This window comes from Amblyraja radiata, chromosome 7 (genome assembly GCF_010909765.2).
Source record: "Amblyraja radiata isolate CabotCenter1 chromosome 7, sAmbRad1.1.pri, whole genome shotgun sequence".
NCBI lineage: Eukaryota > Metazoa > Chordata > Chondrichthyes > Rajiformes > Rajidae > Amblyraja > Amblyraja radiata.
In genome coordinates this window covers 48784828-48797887 of record NC_045962.1, presented here as the reverse complement: position 1 = coordinate 48797887, position 13060 = coordinate 48784828, and the positions used below count along the sequence as shown (strand labels likewise).

At 52.5% G+C, this 13060-nt stretch overlaps 1 protein-coding gene across 2 annotated transcripts in view; it reads left to right on the top strand.

The window, feature by feature from the left end:
* The first annotated feature begins 456 nt into the window (after positions 1-456).
* LOC116975379 (UDP-glucuronosyltransferase 1-1-like) overlaps positions 457-13060 on the top strand; it is a 77918-nt gene continuing 65314 nt past the window's right edge. For both annotated transcript variants that reach the window (XM_033024425.1, XM_033024423.1), the window contains exon 1: positions 457-627. The gene's annotated coding sequence lies outside the window, so the exon portion shown is untranslated. The remainder of the gene's footprint in view (positions 628-13060) is intronic.

Below are 13060 nucleotides of genomic sequence, written 5' to 3'. Positions count from 1 at the left end.
GATTTAAAAAACATTAAAAAAGACAATTACCAGAGTCAAATTTTATTGTTGACAAGAAGTATGAACTGACAGATTTATGAATCTAACCCACACAAACTGTTGCCCCGCAACATTGATTACACTGCGAGTCGGGTCAGGTAGGCTCAGGTTACTAAAATGGGCGGGGAAAAATGCCCACGATCCCCTCCATAGCGTACTACACGTCAGCCCATTGTATTTCGCAGGAGTAGCCTATCTTGCTCCGCTATAAGATCTTTGGTTTCAGCAGGCTGCTATATTACGATGAATTGGCACGGGTTAATGAATTCAGATGTGCCCGTGCCCATTTTAGAGGAGGACTGAATTTAACCTTTGGAATATTTGTGACGAAAAATTTGGAATGAACGGGAAAGGATTAGCACAGTGGGATTGGAGGTTAAAGTTTAAATGCAACCATATGTCAGCAGGAAGCACTTCACTTACGTTTTCATGTTAGAATGTGGCAGTGCAGAAAACATAAACGTGATTAACTCTGTGGAAAAGAAACTGGAACAGAAAGAATTACTGAGCTCACAGCTATATTCCAAAAAATCCAAGTTACTTTGCAGACCAGCACAAGTTGTGCTAAGTGCCCTACAAAGATCTGAGGTAAGTACATGACAATAAAACACTTGATTATTAATTTGTAACGCCAGCCTAAAGTGGACGGGTTTTGATTCAGCCTCTCCTTTATGTTCTGAAGGTAGCAAATGCACCAGAGAGGAGAGATATCAGATCAGCTGTTCATTGTGTACACAAGTCCTCCTTTCTGCTGGTCTAATAGTCAGGATTGTTCTGCAGGCTGGACAATGGGCACTCAATCTAATGCAGATGGTAAACATAAAGCAACCTAATTAGCTACATACAAACAAAAGATGATGATTATCTTCAAAATGATGTTTTAAATAATCAAACATGGGATTTTTTGGAAGGTGGCAGGAAGTGTTTTAACAGTAAACATCTTGTTAAAGTTGGCTTTTATAAACCTTAAAATATCAATAACGTGAAATATCACATCAAATGTGAAGAAAATTGATACGAACAACAACGGGAAAAAGCTGAGTAAGATTCTGCAAAAAGGTTTGTGCTACTGTGTACCGTTTTGGCGTAGCTCCGAGATCACAGACAGACAGACAAACAGACAAACAAGTCGAGACTTTTAATAGTATACTAGACCAAGTGCAGACCCGTTGGGTCTGTTTCCCCAACGGCGTTTGCGGGGGGGGGGGGGGGGGGGGGGGGGGGGGAGAGGGGGGGAGGGAGGGGAGAGGAGGAGGAGGAAACGGGATAGATTTGGGAGGGAAAGGAGAGCGGGGTAGGGGGTGTGAGATGGGGAGAGAGATGTGGGGGAGGGGGGATGGGGAAGATGGGGAGGAGGGAGGGAGGGGGAGAGGGGTGGGGGAGAGAGGGGAAAGAGTGGGGAGGGAGAGTGGAGGGGAAGGGGGAGAGAAGTGGAAGAGTGGGGAGGGAGGAGGAGAGGGGTAGGGGGAGTGATGGAAGAGGGACAGAGGGATATGGGGAAGGGGGTGGGGGGAGAGAGGGAAGGGGGTGGGGTAGAGAGGGAAGGGGGGTGGGGGAGAGGGGTGAGGAGAGGGGGAGGAGAGAGTGGGAGAGAAGTGGAAGAGTGGGGAGGGAGGGAGGGGTAGAGAGTTAGCGGGAGTGGTAGAAGAGGGACGAGGGAGTGGTTGGAAGAGGGACAGAGTGGAAGGGGTGGGGGGGAGAGAGGGGAAGGGAGCGGAAGAGAGGGGTGGGGGAGGGAGAGGCGTCGGGTAAGGGGATAGAAGTGGAAGAGTGGGGAGGGAGGGGTAGGGGGAGTGGTGAAAGAGGGACAGAGGGGTAGGGGTAAGGGGGTGGTGGTAGAGAGGGAAGGGGGGTGGGGAGAGAGGGATGGGTGGGAGAGGGAGAGGGGAGACAAGAGGGAAACATAGAAGCATGGAAATTAAGTGCAGAAGTAGGCCATTCGGCCCTTCGAGCCTGCACCACCATTCAATATCATCATGGCTGATCATCCAACTCAGTATCCTGTACCTGCCTTCTCTCCGTACCCCCTGATCCCTTTAGCCACAAGGGCCACATCTAACTCCCTCTTAAATATAGCCAATGAACTGACCTCAACTACCTTCTGTGGCAGAGAGTTCCAGAGACTCACCACTCTCTGTGTGAAAAATGTTTTCCTCATCTCAGTACTAAAGGATTTCCCCTTTATCCTTAAACTGTGACCCGCTTGTCTTGGACTTCCCCAACATCGGGAACAATCTTCCTGCATCAGACAAATGCAATTCAGGACTTTTCTCTTCACAAGCAAAGTCAGAATGACGGTTAGTGAAGAATTCGAACAATCGCTGAGCGTTCAGATGATGCGCGCGCCTCCTGCACCAAAGGCCCCTGCATCAAAGGGAGAGAGGGATGGAAGAGGGGGGGGGGGAGCGTGTGTCGTCACACACAAAGATCTTGTTGCGGAGAGCTCCGCTATAAGATCTTTGGTCACATACTAAGCACGCGCCTCCACAAACAGATGAGCGTCTTGTTGAATGGAGAGCGCGTGGCTGCCTCCACAAACATTCACACACACTGAGGACCCGCCCCCACAAAAAATATTTTGTGAGGAAGGGGAGGAGGAGGGTGGAGAGGGAGAGGGGGGGGGGGGGGGGAGAAGAGGATGGGGGAGAGAGGTGAAGGGGGGGGGAGGGGAGCGGTTGGAGCGGGCGTGCATGAGTCGAGAGAAGAGAAAAGGCCAGAGAGAGAGAGAGAGGCTGGTACAACAACAAAAAAGCTGGATAAACTCAGCGGGTGCAGCAGCATCTATGGACCGAAGGAAAAGGGCAACGTTTTTGGCCGAAACCCTTCTTCCGGGTTTCGGCCAAAAACGTTGACCATTCAATTCGCTCCATAGATGCTGCCGCACCCGCTGAGTTTATCCAGCTTTTTTTATGTCTACCTTTGATTTTCCAGCATCTGTAGTTCCTTCTTAAAGACAGAGACTGTGCACGGTAAGGGAATGAGGAGGGAGAGGGGGAAGAGTGTGGAGGGAGGGGGAGAGTGGAATTGGAGGGGGAGAGGGGTGGGGGAGAGAGAGTGGAAGAGAGGGGGAGGGAGGGGAGAGGGGTAGCAGGAGTGGTGGAAGAGGGACAGGGGGAGTGGTGGAAGAGGGACAGAGGGGTAGGGGAAGGGGTGGGGGAGAGAGGGGAAGGGAGGGGGGGTGAGGGAGGGAGAGGGGTGGGGTAAGGGAAGAGAAGTGGGAGAGGGAGGGGTAGGGGGAGTGGTGGAAGAGGGACAGAGGGGAAGGGGGCGGGGGAGAGAGGGAAGGGGGTGGGGTAGAGGGGGAAGGGGTGGGGGAGAGAGGGATGGAAGAGGGGTGAGGAGAGGGTGAGGGGGAGCAGAGAAGGGGAGAGAAGTGGAAGAGTGGGGAGGGAGGGAGGGAGGGGTAGCGGGAGTGGTGGAAGAAGGACGGGGGAGTGGTGGAAGAGGGACAGAGGGGTAGGTGAAGCGGTGGGACAAGGAGGGGAAGAGAGAGGGGTGAGGGAGGGAGAGGGGTGGGGTAAGGGGAGAGAAGTGGAAGAGTGGGGAGGGAGGGGTAGAGGGACTGGTGGAAGAGGGACAGAGGGGTAGGGGAGGGGGGCGGGGGGAGAGAGGGAAGGGGGTGGGGTAGAGAGGGAAGGGGGGTGGGGGAGAGAGTGATGGGTGGGAGAGGGAGAGGGAGAGGGTTGAGGAGAGGGAAACATAGAAATTAAGTGCAGGAGTAGGCCATTCGGCCCTTCTAGCCTGCACCACCATTCAATATGATCATGGCTGATCATCCAACACAGTATCCTGTACCTGCCTTCTCTCCATACACAAGGGCCACATCTAACTCCCTCTTAAATATAGCCAATGAACTGACCTCAACTACCTTCTGTGGCAGAGAATTCCAGAGATTCACCACTCTCTGTGTGAAAAATGTTTTTCTCATCTCTGTCCTAAAGGATTTCCCCCTTATCCTTAAAGTGTGACCCCTTGTTCTGGTCTTCCCCAACATCCGGAACAAACTTCCTGCATCTAGCCTGTCCAACCCCTTAAGAATGTTATACGTTTCGATAAGATACCCCCTCAATCTTCTAGAATCTAGCGAGTACAAGCCGAGTCTATCCAGTCTTTCTTCATATGAAAATCCTGACAGCCCAGGAATCAGTCTGGTGAACCTTCTCTGTACTCCCTCTCTATGGCAACGATGCCTTTGAGCATTGGGCATTGTGACATCACACGATGGAATGTTCACCATTGGCTGGGGCTCCTGCATAGGCATATGTAAATGAATCCATTCCGATTGGACATATGTGAGCATCGGGCATTGTGACATCACACGATGGAACGTTCAGCAGGGGCTGGGGCTGGTGAAGCTTCTGTGGGTGAGAAGCCAGTTTAGTTTTGAAATATTGGGGGGGGGGGGGGGGCGGGGGGGGGGAAGGATTTGATTAAAAACGTGTACTTAAAGACGACGAAATGTAATGAGGAGCGGATACTTAGAAAGAAAAGTGAAATCTTTACCGAAATGGAAAAGACGTCGGCGATTCTGCGTCCGGTTTCAGAGTTGCAGGGAATCAAAGGAAGAAATGCGGCCGGAAGCCGTACATGTAAATTGATCCATTCCGATTAGACGTCTGCGAGCGTCGGGCATCGCGATTGGACGTCTGCGAGCATCAGGCATTGTGACATCGCATGGCGGGAACGAATCGAAAGGCAGAAAGGCAGCCGGACGGATGTCGGACGGATGGGGCGAGAGTTTTATATAATAATAGATAGACTAGACCAAGTGCAGACCCGTTGGGTCTGTTTCCCCAACGGCGTTTTGCGGGGGGGGGGAGGGGGGGCTGCGGCATCAAACTCACATTAACCACCCCCCAAACACACAGGTGGGGGGAGGGGGGATGTGAAGAGGGGAGGGAGGGGAGAGGAGGTGGAGGAAACGGGACAGATTTGGGAGGGAAAGGAGAGCGGGGTAGGGGGTGAGAGATGGGGAGAGAGATGTGGGGGAGGGGGGATGGGGAAGATGGGGAGGAGGGAGGGAGAGGGAGAGGGGTGGGGGAGAGAGGGGAAAGAGTGGGGAGGGAGAGTGGAGGGGAAGGGGGAGAGAAGTGGAAGAGTGGGGAGGGAGGGAGGGAGGGGTAGGGGGAGTGATGTACCTGCCTTCTCTCCATACCCCCTGATCCTTTTAGCCAACGCAGCCGTTCCCTACCCGTAGTCCCCACGGGAGACGTGGTCCTCGAAGTAGAGCCGTTCCCGAAAGGCCGTTTTTAAATGGCGTCGCTTGAGGTTGTGCTGCGGGCGCCAGCAGCCGTTATGGTCGCTGGCCAGCAGGAGGCGACAAAATGAGTGAGTGGGGGGGTGAGAAGGTTTTAATGAAAAAAACGGACATAAACATAACGAAATGTAATGAGGAGTGGATAGCTGGTAGGGAAAGTGAAATGTCTACCGAAATGGCTGCTTGTATGGGTGAGAAGCCAGTTTATTTTTGAAAAACTGGGGGGGGGGGGGGGGGGGGGGGGGAGAAGGATTTGATTAAAAACGTGCACTTAAACACGACGAAATGTAATGAGGAGCTGATACTTAGAAAGAAATGTGAAATCTCTACCGAAATGGAAAAGATGTTGGCAATTCTGCTTTACCCCTTATCCTTAAATTTTGACCCCTTTCTCTGGTCTTCCCCAAGATCAGGAACAATTTTTTTTGCATCTAGCCCGTCCAACCCCGTAAGAATTTTATACGTTTCTATAAGATACCCCCTTAATCTTCTAAAATCTAGCGAGTACAAGGCGAGTCTATCCAGTTTTTCTTCATATGAAAGTTCTGACATCCCAGGAATCAGTCTGGTGAACCTTCTCTGTACTCCCTCTATGGCAACGATGTCTTTGAGCATTGGGCATTGTGACATCACACGATGGAACGTTCACCATTGGCTGGGGCTCCTGCATAGGCATATGTAAATGAATCCATTCCGATTGGACATATGTGAGCATTGGGCATTGTGACATCACACGATGGAACGTTCAGCAGGGGCTGGGGCTGGTGCAGCTTCTGTGGGCGAGAATCCTGTTTAGTTTTGAAATATTGGGGGGGGGGGGGGGGAAGATTTGAGTAAAAACGTGTACTTAAACACGACGAAATGTAATGAGGTGCGGATACTTAGAAAGAAAAGTGAAATCTCTACCGAAATGGAAAAGACGTCGGCGATTCTGCGTCTGGTTTCGGAGTTGCAGGGAATCAAAGGAAGAAATGCGGCCGGAAGCCGTACATGTAAATGGATCCATTCCGATTGGACGTCTGCGAGCGTCGGGCATTGCGATTGGACGTCTGCGAGCATCGGGCATTGTGACATCGCACGGCGGGAACGAATCGAAAGGCAGCCGGACGGATGTCGGACGGATGGGGTGAGAGTTTTATATAATAACTAGACCAAGTGCAGACCCGTTGGGTCTGTTTCCCCGACGGCGTTTGCGGGGGGGCGGGGTGTGAGAAGAGGGGAGGGAGGGGAGAGGAGGAGGAGGAAACGGGATAGATTTGGGAGGGAAAGGAGAGCGGGGTAGGGGGTGAGAGATGGGGAGAGAGATGTGGGGGAGGGGGGATGGGGAAGATGAGGAGGAGGGAGGGAGAGGGAGAGGGTTGGGGAGAGAGGGGAAAGAGTGGGGAGGGAGAGTGGAGGGGAAGGGGGAGAGAAGTGGAAGAGTGGGGGGGGGGAGGGAGGGGTAGGGGGAGTGATGTACCTGCCTTCTCTCCATACCCCCTGATCCCTTTAGCCAACGCAGCCGTTCCCTACCCGTAGCCCCCACTGGAGGGGGGGCAGCGGCATCAAACTCACATTAACCACCCCCCAAACACACAGGTGGGGGGAGGGGGGATGTGAAGAGGGGAGGGAGGGGAGAGGAGGTGGAGGAAACGGGACAGATTTGGGAGGGAAAGGAGAGCGGGGTAGGGGGTGAGAGAGGGGGATGCGGAGAGAGATGTGGGGGAGGGGGAGGATGGGGAGGTAGGGGAGGAGGGAGGGAGGGGGGAGGGGTGGGGAGAGAGGGGAAAGAGTGGGGAGGGAGAGTGGAGGAGGAAGGGGGAGAGGTGGAAGAGTGGGGAGGGAGGTGTAGAAGGGTAGGGGAGTGATGGAAGAGGGACAGAGGGGTAGGAGGAAGGGGGCGGGTGGAGAGGGAAGGGGGTGGGGTAGAGAGGGAGGGGGGGTGGGGGAGAGAGGGGAGGGAGAGGGGTGAGGGGTGAGGAGAGGGGGAGGAGAGAAGGGGGAGAGAAGTGGTAGAGTGGGGAGGGAGGGAGGGGTAGCGGGGTTGCGGGAGTGGTGGAAGAGACGGGGGAGTGGTGGAAGAGGGACAGAGGGGTAGGGGAAGGGGTGGGGAGAGAGGGGAAGGGAGCGGAAGAGAGAGGGGTGGGGGTGGGAGAGGCGTGGGGTAAGGGGATAGAAGTGGATGAGTGGGGAGGGAGGGGTAGGGGGAGTGGTGAAAGAGGGACAGAGGGTTAGGGGGAAGGGGGTGGTGGTAGAGAGGGAAGGGGGGTGGGGGAGAGAGGGATGGGTGGGAGAGGGAGAGGGGTGAGGAGAGGGAAACATAGAAGCATAGAATCAAGTGTAGGAGTAGGCCATTCGGTCCTTCGAGCCTGCACCACCATTCAATATGATCCTGGCTGATCATTCAACTCAGTATCCTATACCTGCCTTCTCTCCATACCCCCTGATCCCTTTAGTCTCAAGGGCCACATCTAACTCCCTCTTAAATATAAAAAATGAACTGGCCTCAACTACCTTCTGCGGCAGAGAGTTCCAGAGACTCACCACTATATGTGTGAAAAATGTTTTCCTCATCTCAGTACTAAAGGATTTCCCCTTTATACTTAAACTGTGACCCGCTTGTCCTGGACTTCCCCAACATCGGGAACAATCTTCCTGCATCAGACAATTGCAATTCAGGACTTTTCTCTTCACAAGCAAAGTCAGAATGACGGTTAGTGAAGAATTCGAATAATCGCTGAGCGTTCAGATGCTGCGCGCGCCTCCTGCACCAAAGGGGGGGGGGGTGGGGCGTGCATGAGTCGAGAGAAGAGAGAAGGGCAGAGAGAGAGAGAGGCTGGTACAACAACAAAAATGCTGGATAAACTCAGCAGGTGCAGCAGCATCTATGGACCGAAGGAAAAGGGCAACGTTTTTGGCCTAAACCCCTTCTTCCGGGTTTCGCTCCACAGATGCTGCAGCACCCGCTGAGTTTATCCAGTTTTTTTATGTCTAACTTCGAGGGAAAGGAGAGCGGGGTAGGGGGTGTGAGATGGGGAGAGAGATGTGGGGGAGGGGGGATGGGGAGGGAGGGGAGGAGGGAGGGATGGGGAGAGGGGTGGGGGGAGAGGGGAAAGAGTGGGGAGGGAGGGGAAGGGGGAGAGAAGTGGAAGAGTGGGGAGGGAGGAGGAGAGGGGTAGCGGGAGTGATGGAAGAGGGACAGAGGGATAGGGGGAAGGGGGTGGGGGGAGAGAGGGAAGGGGGTGGGGGAGAGAGGGATGGGAGAGGGGTGAGGAGAGGGGGAGGAGAGAGTGGGAGAGAAGTGGTAGAGTGGGGAGGGAGGGAGGGGTAGTGGGGTAGCGGGAGTGGTAGAAGAGGGACGGGGGAGTGGTGGAAGAGGGACAGAGGGGAAGGGGTGGGGGAGAGAGGGGAAGGGAGCGGAAGAGAGAGGGGTGGGGGAGGGGGAGGCGTCGGGTAAGGGGATAGAAGTGGAAGAGTGGTGAGGGAGGGGTAGGGGGAGTGGTGAAAGAGGGACAGAGGGGTAGGGGTAAGGGGGTGGTGGTAGAGAGGGAAGGGGGTGGGGAGAGGGGTGCGAAGAGGGAAACATAGAACCATTGAAATTAAGTGCAGGAGTAGGCCATTCGGCCCTTCGAGCCTGCACCACCATTCAATATGATCGTGGCTGATCATCCAACTCCGTATCCTGTACCTGCCTTCTCTCCATACCCCCTGATCCCTTTAGCCACAAGGGCCACATCTAACTCCCTCTTAAATACAGCCAATGAACAGGCCTCAACTACCTTCTGTGCCAGTGAATTCCAGAGATTCACCACTCTCTGTGTGAAAAATGTTTTTCTCATCTCGGTCCTAAAAGATTTAACTCTTATCCTTAAACTGTGACTCCTTGTTCTGGACTTCCCCAACATCTGGAACAATCTTCCTGCATCTAGCCTGTCCAACCCCTTAAGAATTTTGTACGTTTATATAAGATACCCCCTCAATCTTCTAAATTCTAGCATGTACAAGCCGAGTCTATCCAGTCTTTCGTCATATGAAAGTCCTGACATCCCAGGAATCAGTCTGGTGAACATTCTCTGTACTCCCTCTATGGCAACAATGTATTTGAACATTGGGCATTGTGACATCACACAATGGAACGTTCACCAAGTGCTTGTGCTCCTGCAAAGGCATATGTAAATGATACCATTCCGATTGGACATCTGTGAGCATCGGGCAATGTGACATCACACGATGGAACGTTCACCAGGGGCTGGGGCTGGTGCTGCTTCTATGGGTGAGAAGCCAGTTTATTTTTGAAATATTGGGGGAGCGGGAGGGGGGGGGAGAAGGATTTGATTAAAAACGTGGGTCTGCTCCCCCAACGCAGCCGTTCCCTACCCGTAGCCCCCACTGGTGGGGGCGGGGGCGGCATCACACACACTAACCACCCCCACACACAGAGTTGGAAAAGTGTATAAAGACCGTTCCCTACCTGTAGCCCCCAGGGGAGACGTGGTCGTCGAAGTCGGGTCCCGGCCATCTTAAAATAGCATATCTTGAAGTCGTCGAAGTCGGGTCCGTCTCGGCAACGCGGGGGGGGGGGGGGGGTGGCGGGGCGGCATCACACACATGAAGCATCCCCACACACAGAGCCTTAAAAGTGTAATGCCCCAACGCAGCCGTTGCCGGGAGACGTGGTCCTCGAAATAGAGCCGTTCCCGAAAGGCCGTTTTTAAATGGCGTCTCTTGAGGTTGTGTTGCGGGCGCCAGCAGCCGTTATGGTCGCTGGCCAGCAGGAGGCGACAAAATGAGTGAGGGGGGGGGGGGAGATGGTTTTAATGAAAAAAATGGACATAAACATAATGAAATGTAATGAGGAGTGGATAGCTGGTAGGGAAAGTGAAATGTCTACCGAAAAACTGGGGGGTGGGGGGGCGGGGGGGGAGAAGGATTTGATTAAAAACGTGTACTTAAACACGACGAAATGTAATGATGAACGGATACTTAGAAAGAAATGTGAAATCTCTACCGAAATGGAAAAGACGTCGGCGATTCTGCGTCTGGTTTCGGAGTTGCAGGGAATCAAAGGAAGAAATGCGGCCGGAAGCCGTACATGTAAATGGATCCATTCCGATTGGACGTCTGCGAGCGTCGGGCATTGCGATTGGACGTCTGCGAGCATCGGGCATTGTGACACCGCACGGCGTGAACGAATCGAAAGGCAGAAAGGCAGCCGGACGGATGTCGGACGGATGGGGCGAGAGTTTTATATAATAACTAGACCAAGTGCAGACCCGTTGGGTCTGTTTCCCCAACGGCGTTTGCGGGGGGGGGGTGAGAAGAGGGGAGGGAGGGGAGAGGAGGAGGAGGAAACGGGATAGATTTGGGAGGGAAAGGAGAGCGGGGTAGGGGGTGAGAGATGGGGAGAGAGATGTGGGGGAGGGGGGATGGGGAAGATGAGGAGGAGGGAGGGAGAGGGAGAGGGTTGGGGGAGAGAGGGGAAAGAGTGGGGAGGGAGAGTGGAGGGGAAGGGTGAGAGAAGTGGAAGAGTGGGGAGGGAGGGAGGGGTAGGGGGAGTGATGTACCTGCCTTCTCTCCATACCCCCTGATCCCTTTAGCCAACGCAGCCATTCCCTACCCGTAGCCCCCACGGGAGACGTGGTCCTCGAAGTAGAGCCGTTCCCGAAAGGCAGTTTTTAAATGGCGTCGCTTGAGGTTGTGCTGCGGGCGCCAGCAGCCGTTATGGTCGCTGGCCAGCAGGAGGCGACAAAATGAGTGAGTGGGGGGGGGGGGGGGGTGTTGGTTTTAATGAAAAAAATGGACATAAACATAACGAAATGTAATGAGGAGTGGATAGCTGGAAGGGAAAGTGAAATGTCTACCGAAATGGCTGCTTGTATGGGTGAGAAGCCAGTTTATTTTCGAAAAACTGGGGGGTGGGGGTGGGAGGGGGGGGGGGGGGGGGAGAAGGATTTGATTAAAAACGTGCACTTAAACACGACGAAATGTAATGAGGAGCGGATACTTTGAAAGAAAAGTGAAATCTGTACCGAAATGGAAAAGATGTCGGCGATTCTGCTTTCCCCCTTATCCATATACTTTGACCCCTTGTTCTGGTCTTCCCCAACATCCGGAACAATCTTTCTGCATCTAGCCTGTCCAACCCCTTAAGAATTTTATACGTTTCTATAAGATACCCCCTTAATCTTCTAAAGTCTAGCGAGTACAAGGCGAGTCTATCCAGTTTTTCTTCATATGAAAGTTCTGACATCCCAGGAATCAGTCTGGTGAACCTTCTCTGTACTCCCTCTCTATGGCAACGATGTCTTTGAGCATTGGGCATTGTGACATCACACGATGGAACGTTCACCATTGGCTGGGGCTCCTGCATAGGCATATGTAAATGAATCCATTCCGATTGGACATATGTGAACATTGGGCATTGTGACATCACACGATGGAACGTTCAGCAGGGGCTGGGGCTGGTGAAGCTTCTGTGGGTGTGAAGCCAGTTTAGTTTTGAAATACTGGGGGGGGGGGGGGTGGGAAGGATTTGATTATAAACGTGTACTTAAACACGACGAAATGTAATGAGGAGCGGATACTTAGAAAGAAAAGTGAAATCTCTACCGAAATGGAAAAGACGTCGGCGATTCTGCGTCCGGTTTCGGAGTTGCAGGGAATCAAAGGAAGAAATGCTGCCGGAAGCCGTACATGTAAATGGATCCGTTCTGATTGGACGTCTGCGAGCGTCGGGCATCGCGATTGGACGTCTGCGAGCATCGGGCATTGTGACATCGCACGGCGGGAACGAATCGAAAGGCAGGAAGGGATCCGGACGCCAGCGGGAGTGGGGCGAGAGTTTTATATGATAGATAGATAGATAGATAGATAGATAGATAGATAGATAGATAGATAGATAGATAGATAGATAGATAGATAGATAGATAGATAGATAGATAGATAGATAGATAGATAGATAGATAGACAGATAGATAGATGAGCCAAATGTATGCATTTTGGTATTGGCTTATTATTGTCACGTGTACTGAGATATAGTGAAATCTTGGTTTTGTGTGCTATTCAGGCAGATCATACCACTTATGAGTATCAAGGAAACACAAAATAAATAGTGCAAAGTGTAGTGTTACAGCTACAGAGGATTTTTTCTACAGTGTAAGGGCCGCAATGAATTAGATTGGAAGTTCGGGTATTTATCCTTAGCATACGAGAGATGGGTTCAAGAGTTTGATATCTCAGGGAAGAAGATGTTCTTCTTGATGCTGGTGGGATGTGCTTTCAAATGGGACTATCTCAGGTAGGCACCTTGGTAGGAATGAACAAATTGAGCCGAGTGCCTGTTTAATCTAAGACTCCATATTACCCTCCCTCCCCCCCCCCCCCCCCCCCCCCCCCCCCCCCATGCTGACAAACAAACTTAGCAGGCTGTTATATTGCGATGAATTGGCATGGGTTAATCAATTCAGATGTGACTGTGCCCATTTTAGAGGAGGACTGAATTTAACTTTTGGCATATTTGTGATGAAAATTTTGCAATGAATGGGAAAAGGATTGGCACAGTGCGATTGGAGGTTAAAGTTTAAATGCAACCATATGTTGGCAGGAAGCGCTTCACTTACGTTTTCATGTTTGAATGTGGCAGTGCAGAAAACATAAACATGATTAACTCTGTGGAAAAGAAACTGGAACAAAATAAATTACTGAGCTCACAGTTAAGGGCCTGTCCCACTTGGGAGACCTCCACTGCGACCTTTGGCAAACTTAAGCGACGAAAAAAAATCAAGG